Raw genomic sequence first — 8,030 nt, forward strand, 5'->3', positions numbered from 1 at the left:
GATTATTGTGATGACAGTGGACATGGTTCATTGTGATGACAAGGGCATGGAGCATTGTGATGTCAAGGGCATGGAGTATTGTGAAGACAGGTGTCAGGGAGCATTGTGATGACATATGTCATGGTCCATTGCGATGACAATGGCATGGAGCATTGTGATGCCAAATGTAATGGAGGATTGTGATGGCAAATATAATGGAGCATTGTGATGACTAGGGCTTGGAGCATTATGTTGACAAGGGCCATTGAGAATTTTCATGACAATGTCGTGAAGCATTGTGATGATAAGGTCCTGGAGCACTCTGATGAGAAATACATGGAGCCTTGTGATGACAAATCTCATGGAGCATACTGATGAAAAGGGGCATGGAGCATTCTGATTAGAGGCGTTTTGGAACATTATGATAACTATGGCATGGAGCATTGTGATGACAAGGGCATGGACCATTGGTCTAATAATTTTCATGGATTATTGTGATGACAGTTGGAATGGTGCATTGTGATGACAAGGGCATGGAGCATTGTGATGACCAGGTTATGCATTATTGTGAAGAGAGGTGTCATGGAGCATTGTGATGACATATGTAATGGCTCATTGTGATGACAATGTCATGGAGCATTGTGATGCCAAGTGTCATGGAGGATTCTTATGACAAAGGCAATGGAGCTTTGTGATGAAAATGGCTTGAAGCATTGTGATGACAAGGGTCAGGAAGCATTGTTCTGACAAGTGCATGGAGAATTGTGATGACAATGGTAATGGAGCATTCTGATGACAAGCTTGTGGACTATTTTGATGACAATGGCATGGAGCATTGTGATGAAAATGGCATGGGGTTTTGTGATGAAAAATGCATGGAGCCTTTTTGTGACAGGTTTCAAGGAGCATTATGACGACAAGTGTCAGGGAACATTGTGATGACAAGTGTATTGAGAATTGTGATGACAAAGGTCATGAAGCACTGTGATGAAAAGGGCATGGATTATTGTGATGACAGGCATCATGGAGCGTTGTGATGACAACTGTTATGGAACATTGTGATCACAAGTGTTTGTAGCATTGTGATGACAGAGGTCATGGATCATTTTGATTTCAAGGAGCATGGAGCTTCGGGATGACAAGGGCATGAAGCAATGTGATCCTAGGTTCATGGAGGATTGTGATGACAATGGTAATGGAGTACTGTGATGACAAGCGCATAGAGCATTGTAATGACAAGGTCATGTAGCATTTTGCTGACAAAGTCATGGAGCATTGTGATGACAGGTGTCATGGAGCATTGTGATGACAAGCGTCACGGAGCATTGTGAATACAGGGGTCATGGAGCTTTGGGATGACAAGGGCATGGATGATTGTGATGAAAAGTGTCATGGAGCATTGGGCTGAAAATGTTCATGGAGCATTGTGATGACAAGGGAATGGAGCATTGTGATGACAAGAGTCCCGGATCATTGTGTTGTCAGGTGTCATGGAGTGTTGTGATGACAGTGGTCATGGAGCATTTTGATGATATTTGACATGGAGCACTGTGATGAGAATTTCATGGAGCATTGGGCTGAAAATGTTCATGGAGTATTGTGATGACAGGGGTCATGGAGCATTGTGATGACAAGGGAATGGAACATGGTGATGACAAGGTCCTGGAGCACTGTGATGATAAGAGCATGGAGATTTGTGATGACAAGTCTCATGGAGCATTCTAATGAAAAGGGGCATGGAGCATTGTGATTACAGGGGTCTTGGAGCATTCTGATGACATGTGTCATGGAGCTTTGTGATGACAAGGGCATGGAGCACTGTGATTACAGGGGTCTGGGAGCATTGTGATGAAAAGGGCATGGATCATTGTGATGAAATGGCATGGAGCCTTGTCATGACAGGTTTCAAGGAGCATACTGACGACATGTGTCAGGGAGCATTGTGATGACAAGTGTACTGAGAATTGTGATGACAAAGGTCATGGAGCATTGTGATGAGAAGACCATGGATAATTGTGATGATGAGCGTCATAGTGTGTTGTGATGATAAGTGTTATGGAACTTTGTGATCACAAGGATTTGGAGCATTATGATGACAGTGGTCTTGGATAATTTTGATTTCATTGTGATGACAATAGCCTGAAGCTTTATGATGATGGGCATGGTGCATTTTGATGACAGGCTTCATGGAGCATTGAGATGAAAAGGAGCATGGAGCATTGTGATTACAGGTGTCTCGGGGCACTGTCATGACAAGGGCATGTAGCATTGTGATGAGAAGGCCAAGGAACATTCTGATGGCATGCGTCATGGAGCTTTGCGATGACAAGGGCATGGAGCATTATGATTACAGCGGTTTGGAGCATTGTGATGACAAGGATCAGGGAGCTTTGTGATGACAAGGCCATGGAACATTGTGATGGCAGGGGTCATGGAGCATTGTTATGACATAGGTAATGGATCATTGTGATGAGAAGGGCATTGAGCATTGGTCTGAAATATTTCATGGATTACTGTGATGAGAAGGGCATTGAGCATTGTGATGACATGTGTCATGGAGCTTTGTGATGACAAGGGCATGGAGCAATGTGATGAGAAGGTTCATGGAGCATTGTGATGACAATTGCATGGAGCATTGTGATGCCAAGGGTCATGGAGCTTTGTGATGACAAAGGTCATGGAGCATTTTGATGACAATGGTGTGGTGCATTGTGATGAGAAAGGCAGGGAGCATTTTGATGACAGGGTCATGCAGCAATTTGATGAAAAATGTAAAGGAACATTTTGATGACAGGGGTTATAGAACATTGTGATGCCAGGGGTCATGGAGCTTTGGGATGAAAACTGTCATGGAGCATTTTGATGACAGTGGTTATGGAACATTGTGATGTCAGGGGTCATAGAACATTGTGCTGATAAGAGGATGTAGCATTGTGATGACAGGGTTCATGGAACATTGTGATAACAGGGGTGAGGGAAGATTGTGATGACTAGTGATGGAACATTGTGATATCTCATGTGAGAGAGCATTTGGATGAGAAGTGCATGGAGCATTGTGCTTACAAGGTTTATGGAGCATAACGATGACAAAGTTGTGGATCATTGTGATGAAAAGTGCATGGCACACTGTGATGACAAGTGTCATGGAGCATTGTTCTGACAAAGGCATGGAACATTGTAATGACAAGGGTCACGCAGCATTGTGATGAAAAGTTCATGGAGCATTGTGGTTACAAATGTCACAGAGCCTTGTGATGACGCGGGCATGGACCGTTGTGATGACAAACGTTATGAAGCATTGTGATGACTGGAGTCACGGAGCATTGTGATGACAAGGGTCATGCAGCATTGTGAGGACAAGGGCATGGAGCATTGTGATGACAGGGGCATGGAGCATTGGTCTGACAAGTTTCATAGATTATTGTGATGGCATTGGACATGGTGCATTGTGATGACAAGGGCATGGAGCCATTTGATTTGAAGGCCATGGAACATTCTGATGACATGTGTCATGGAGCTTTGTGATAACAAGGGCATGGAGCATTGTGATTACAGTGGTCTTGGAGCATTGTGATGACAAGCGTCATGGAGCCTTGTGATGACAAGTCCGTGGAACATTGTGATGGCAGGGGTCATGGAGCTTTGTTATGACAGGGGTCATGGAGCATTGTGATGACAAGGGCATGGAGCATTGTGATGACAGGGGCATGGAGCATTGGTCTGACAAGTTTCCTAGACTATTGTGATGACAGTGGACATGGTGCATTTTGATTACAAGGGCATGGAGAATTGTGATGACAAGGGCATGGAATATTGTGAAGACTGGTGTCAGGGAGCATTGTGATGACATATGTCATGGTCCATTGCGATGACAATGGCATGGAGCATTGTGATGCCAAATGTAATGGAGGATTGTGATGACAAATATAATGGAGCATTGTGATGACTAGGGCTTGGAGCATTATGATGACAAGGGCCATTGAGGATTTTCACGAAAATGTCGTGAAGCATTGTGATGACAAGGTCCTGGAGCATTGTGTTGAGAAAACCATGGAGACTTGTGATGACAAATCTCATGGAGCATACTGATGAAAAGGGGCATGGAGCATTCTGATTACAGGGATTTTGGAACACTGTGATAACTAGGGCATGGAGCATTGTGATGACAAGGGCATGCAGCATTGGTCTAATAAGTTTCATGGATTATTGTGATGAAACTTGGAATGGCGCATTGTGATGACAAGGGCATGGAGCATTGTGATGACAAGGTCATGCAGTATTGTGAAGAGAGCTGTCAGGGAGCATTGTGATGACATATGTAATGGCCCATTGAGATGACAATAGCATGGAGAATTGTGATGCCAAGTGTCATGGAGGATTCTGATGACAAAAGTAATGGAGCATTGTGATGACAAGGGCATGGAGCATTGTGATGACAAAGGTCAGGGTGCATTGTGCTGACAAGTGCATGGAGAATTGTGATGACAAGGGTCATGCAGCATTCTGATGACAAGCTTGTGGAGTATTTTGGTGACAATGGCATGGAGCATTGTGATGAAAATGGCATGGGGCTTTGTGATGAAAAATGCATGGAGCCTTTTCATAACAGGGTTCAAGGAGCATTCTGATGACAAGTGTCAGGGAGCATTGTGATGACAAGTGTATTGAGAATTGTGATGACAAAGGTCATGGAGCATTGTGATGAAAAGTGCATGGATTATTGTCATGGCAGGCATCATGGAGCGCTGTGATGACAAGTGTTATGGAACATTGTGATCACAAGGGTTTGGAGCATTGTGATGACAGAGGTCATGGATCATTTTATTTCAAGGTGCATGGAGCATTGTGATGCCAAGGGCATGAAGCAATGTGATCCCAAGGTTCATGGAGGAATGTGATGACAATGGTAATGGAGTATTGTGATGACAAGCGCATAGAGCATTGTAATGACAAGGTCATGTAGCAGTTTGCTGACAAAGGCATGGAGCATTGTGATGACAGGTGTCATGGAGCACTGTGAATACAGGGGTCATGGAGACTTGGGATGACAAGGGCATGGATCATTGTGATGACAAGAGTCATGGAGCATTGGGCTGAAAATGTTCATGGAGTATTGTGATGACTGGGGTCATGGAGCATTGTGATGAGTAGGGAATGGAGCATTGTGATGACAAGAGTCCCGGATCATTGTGTTGTCAGGTGTCATGGAGTGTTGTGATGACAGTGGTCATGGAGCATTTTGATGATATTTGTCATGGAGCATTGTGATGAGAATTTCATGGAGCATTGGGCTGAAAATATTCATGGAGTATTGTGATGACAGGGGTCATGGAGCATTGTGATGACAAGGGAATGGAGCATGGTGATGACAAGGTCCTGGAGCATTGTGATGATAAGACCATGGAGACTTGTGATGACAAGTCTCATGGAGCATTCTGATGAAAAGGGGCATGGAGCATTGTGATTACATGGGTCTTGGAGCATTGTGATGACAAGGGCATAGAGCATTGTAATGATAAGACCATGGAGACTTGTGATGACAAGTCTCATGGAGCATTCTGATGAAAAGGGGCATGGAGCATTGTGATTACATGGGTCTTGGAGCATTGTGATGACAAGGGCATAGAGCATTGTGAGGAGAAGGCAATGGAGCATTCTGATGACATGTGTCATGGAGCACTGTGATGAAAAGGGCATGAAGTATTGTGATGACAGGGGTCATGGAGCCTTGTGATGACAAGGCCGTGGAACACTGTGATGGCAGGGGTCATGGAGCATTGTTATGACGGAGGTAATGGAGCATTGTGATGACAAGCGTCACGGAACATTATGAATACAGGGTTCACGGAGCATTGGGATGACAAGGGCATGGATGATTGTGATGACAAGGGTCATGGAGGATTGGGCTGAAAATGTTCATGGAGTATTTTGATGACGGGGTCATGGAGCATTGTGCTGATAAGGGGATGTAGCATTGTGATGACAGGGGTCATGGAACATTGTGATAACAGGGTTAAGGGAGGATTGTGATGACTAGTGATGGAACATTGTGATATCCCATGTGAGAGAGCATTTGGATGAGAAGTGCATGGAGAATTGTGGTTACAAGGTTTATGGAGCATAGCAATGACAAGGTTGTGTATCATTGTGATGAAATGTGCATGGCACAATGTGATGACAAGGGTCATGGAGCATTGTTCTGACAAAGGCATGGAGCATTGTGATGACAAGTGTCAAGGAGCATTGTGATGAAAAGTTCATGGAACATTGTGGTTACAAAGGTCACAGAGCCTTGTGATGACGCGGGCATAGACCGTTGTGATGACAAACGTTATGAAACATTGTGATGACTGGAGTGACGGAGCATTGTGATGGCAGGGGTCATGGAGCATTGTGATAACAAGGGTATGGAGCATTGTGATGACAGGGGCATGGAGCATTGGTCTGACAAGTTTCATAGATTATTGTGATGACATTGGACATGGTGCATTGTGATGACAAGGGCATGGAGCATTTTGATGAGAAGGCCATGGAACATTCTGATGACATGTGTCATGGAGCTTTGTGATGACAAGGGCATGGAGCATTTTGATTACAGGGGTCCTGGAGCATTGTGATGACAAGCGTCATGGAGCCTTGTGATGACAAGGCCGTGGAACATTGTGATGGCAGGGGTCATGGAGCATTGTTATGACAGGGGTCATGGAGCATTGTGATGACAAGGGCATGGAGCATTGTGATGACCGGGTCATTGAACATTGGTCTGACAAGTTTCCTAGATTATTGTGATGACAGTGGACATGGTTCATTGTGATGAAAAGGGCATGGAGAATTGTGATGACAAGGGCATGGACCACTGGTCTAATAATTTTTATGGATTATTGTGATGACAGTTGGAATGGTGCATTGTGATGACAAGGGCATGGAGCATTGTGATGACCAGGTTATGCATTATTGTGAAGAGAGGTGTCATGGAGCATTGTGATGACATATGTAATGGCTCATTGTGATGACAATGTCATGGAGCATTGTGATGCCAAGTGTCATGGAGGATTCTTATGACAAAGGTAATGGAGCTTTGTGATGAAAATGGCTTGAAGCATTGTGATGACAAGGGTCAGGAAGCATTGTTCTGACAAGCGCATGGAGAATTGTGATGACAATGGTCATGGAGCATTCTGATGACAAGCTTGTGGACTATTTTGATGACAATGGCATGGAGCATTGTGATGAAAATGGCATGGGGTTTTGTGATGAAAAATGCATGGAGCCTTTTTGTGACAGGTTTCAAGGAGCATTATGACGACAAGTGTCAGGGAACATTGTGATGACAAGTGTATTGAGAATTGTGATGACAAAGGTCATGAAGCACTGTGATGAAAAGGGCATGGATTATTGTGATGACAGGCATCATGGAGCGTTGTGATGACAACTGTTATGGAACATTGTGATCACAAGTGTTTGTAGCATTGTGATGACAGAGGTCATGGATCATTTTGATTTCAAGGAGCATGGAGCTTCGGGATGACAAGGGCATGAAGCAATGTGATCCTAGGTTCATGGAGGATTGTGATGACAATGGTAATGGAGTACTGTGATGACAAGCGCATAGAGCATTGTAATGACAAGGTCATGTAGCATTTTGCTGACAAAGTCATGGAGCATTGTGATGACAGGTGTCATGGAGCATTGTGATGACAAGCGTCACGGAGCATTGTGAATACAGGGGTCATGGAGCTTTGGGATGACAAGGGCATGGATGATTGTGATGAAAAGTGTCATGGAGCATTGGGCTGAAAATGTTCATGGAGCATTGTGATGACAAGGGAATGGAGCATTGTGATGACAAGAGTCCCGGATCATTGTGTTGTCAGGTGTCATGGAGTGTTGTGATGACAGTGGTCATGGAGCATTTTGATGATATTTGACATGGAGCACTGTGATGAGAATTTCATGGAGCATTGGGCTGAAAATGTTCATGGAGTATTGTGATGACAGGGGTCATGGAGCATTGTGATGACAAGGGAATGGAACATGGTGATGACAAGGTC

This window comes from Mesoplodon mirus, assembly GCF_964341445.2.
Source record: "Mesoplodon mirus genome assembly, contig: HAP1_SCAFFOLD_29, whole genome shotgun sequence".
Lineage (NCBI taxonomy): Eukaryota > Metazoa > Chordata > Mammalia > Artiodactyla > Ziphiidae > Mesoplodon > Mesoplodon mirus.